At 40.6% G+C, this 2748-nt stretch overlaps 1 long non-coding RNA gene across 1 annotated transcript; it reads left to right on the top strand.

Moving 5' to 3' along the window:
* The first annotated feature begins 717 nt into the window (after window positions 1-717).
* LOC308391424 lies at window positions 718-2725 on the top strand. Its single transcript, XR_013970611.1, has 3 exons — window positions 718-1271; window positions 1707-1817; window positions 2554-2725. It is a non-coding gene; the product is annotated as an uncharacterized lncRNA (long non-coding RNA).
* Window positions 2726-2748: the final 23 nt, after the last annotated feature.

Genomic DNA, 2748 nt, shown 5'->3' with positions numbered 1-2748 from the left:
CAGAGATGAATATTTTTGGTACTGATGATGCGTGATAACGGTAAGTTACTGGTTAATATATTGCAGTTTATTACCTTGCAGCGGGCTTACAGTGACATACCGTGAATAAGCGGTAGTATACCAATTTCTTAATCACAGTATGATGTTACTTTGTTGACGTAATTTACGACATAACGACATAACGGTATCTCACTGACATAACTGTCGCCAGTGAGATACCGTAAAAAAGGCTACGGTGCGTTACCATAATTTGTCCAAGAGTATTATACCACACCAGCAAAAAACGGTATCATCCTGCAGAAAGGTAAGCTACCGTAACACGGCGTCACGGTATGACGCTGGCAGCAGTGACGCCAGTATGTTACCGTAAAGTGGCGATGAAAAGTCTAACAGTGCAGATTCACGGAGTAATCAGAAAAGTTTAGCATGAATCTGGACATTAGATTTAAGATTTAAGTTTTAAGCTTATCAGATATCACTTGTTAGAAGCTCCTTACCGTTTGAATAAATCTCTTCTCAATCTGCTGTCCTCTTCTGCTTGCATCTTTTTTTTTTCATCTAACACTGACGTTATTTTTTCTCCGTGAAAAACACAGCAACTCATCTTATCCCGGGGTGCCAGGAAGTCGAGCTGCGGATCTCAGCAGAAAACTTTTCAAACTGATTCCAGGTTGATCCAGGTATACATTTGAAACAGGTTCTCCTCTGTGACGTGACAGTCGGAACGCATCTGCGTAACCATGGTTACAGGGGGACGCTTTGGAGCTCTGCTGCTCAGCAGCAAAATATTTCAGATCAATATGTAAATACTCCAACTCTAAAACCAAGTAAAATAAATATGCTGCATATGTGTATAGTGCGTTCATGTGTGTGTGTGCGCTGCGTGGTAACGTAGGCGCGTGCATGTGTGCCCCGGTCACAGCTCCTTTCAGCATGGCCGGAGGTAAGTCACTGCCACGTTGCTCTCAGCTAATTAAAGTTTGTTCAGATCCCAAGCTGCAATGTGAATACAGCCAAACCGCCGCGTTTTTGTTTGTCATTAAGAGACTCATTCGGGATAAGTTTTGTGGAGGGCGGAGTTCACTAATATACGCTTATGAGTTTTAGCCGAGAACGCAGCTAAAATGCTAGCATGCTAAGTTAGCCTGATTGCTAGCGGCTACTCGCGGCAGTCTTTTTTTAACAGCATGCACTCTTTTTTCCTTCGTCAGGAGAGGTGTACTGGCAGTCGCGTGACACACACAGATCAGACACATATTTCTGTGTTGCAGGTATGGAGATGTTCTTATGTTTTGGAGATGCTGTCTTTCATTCATTGTTTTTATAAGTACAGTGTTGTACTGCCTGTTAGATGGCGGTTATTAATATAATTGTACTGAAGTATAATGTTTGAACTATAAGTACCAGAATATTGGGTCCTGGTTATTGAATTGTATTTATCTGACTGTTTATTTGTTTTTGAATTATTTTGTTTATTGTTCTTATAAGTTGTTTTTGATGTTTTTTCAGTGACATATTATTTATTTTGTGCTTTTTGTTTTTGAGAGCTTAAGTTAATGTTTTAAAACAATTTGTTGTATTTGATTCATTATATTATTGTAGTGTTAATGAAGCTGCAGACACAGCTCCTTTCAGCATGGCCGGAGGAGAGGTGTACTGGCAGTCGCGTGACACACACAGATCAGACACATGTTTCTGTGTTGCAGATGTGCAGTAAAGAGCCAAAGACCCAGTACTGTCTCCTGCCTCTTACTTTCACGCCAGAACACAACGCAAGAACAACAGGCGTAACACATGAACGGGTTACACATACTGAGGTGAGTTGTTGAGGATATGTCGAGCTGTCGATAAGCACGGCTGGTTTTGTGCTCTTATATACTGTTAGCCTGTTTTGCTGGCGTTAGTGAAGCTGTTTTCAACTGGATGTAACATTGTTGAACTCTGATGATTAATGAATAAACTCTCGATGTGACGACGTGAGCATGTAATTGTAACCCTGTGTTCATTTAGTCGTTTGATACCGTTTAATATCCAGCACATCTATTGGGTGTTTTATAACATGCCCTGGAATCATTTTAAGTTTTACAATGCCGGTGATTTACGACTCTTTCGCGACAGTCAACTGTGGCGTAAACTCTGGCGGGTCTCAGAGCTAGCTTATGTGAGCCAGCAGTGACATCTATACATGCAGTAGCCTTAAAATACTGATTATTTATTCTCCTGCTAGGTAAGAATTTGTGTTTTATACGTTTATTGTCACATTGTGCGCCATGTTATTGTTTCGGTGAAATGAATTTCTACAATGGCGGACTTAGACAAAATAGTGTTACTGTTAATTTGACTCTCTGCAGTGTTTAAATGCTTACATATACACAAAGTTACTGTCCGTCCACACGTAGGACTCAGTTCTGCTTCTATGCCCCATCTTTGTTTACTCTTTCCCACCCAACAAGTGCATAAATAAGATGTTAAAAACGTCATCATCATATCAAACATGATAGATTTGGGGGGAGTTTGTTTGGCACATCCTGACTGCATTCTAATTATAACCAGAAGAGGAGGCGAGAGTAGAGAACGAGAGTGCAGCAGTTTGGTGAAAGGAACAGGTGAAGAAGAGGTGAGCATCCAAGAGACGAGCAAGAGGACAGTTTCAAAGCAGACATTATGGCACAATAAAAGCTGTAAGAGCAGAGATTCATTCATATCTTTACTATTTTTCTTTAGCTTCTACTCCCGCTGCTTACAATA

The sequence above is a fragment of the Rhamphochromis sp. 'chilingali' genome, assembly GCF_963969265.1.
Source record: "Rhamphochromis sp. 'chilingali' genome assembly, contig: SCAFFOLD_115, whole genome shotgun sequence".
NCBI lineage: Eukaryota > Metazoa > Chordata > Actinopteri > Cichliformes > Cichlidae > Rhamphochromis > Rhamphochromis sp. 'chilingali'.
The sequence above is the reverse complement of the archived record's forward strand: the minus strand, read 5'-3'. Positions and strand labels throughout refer to the sequence as shown.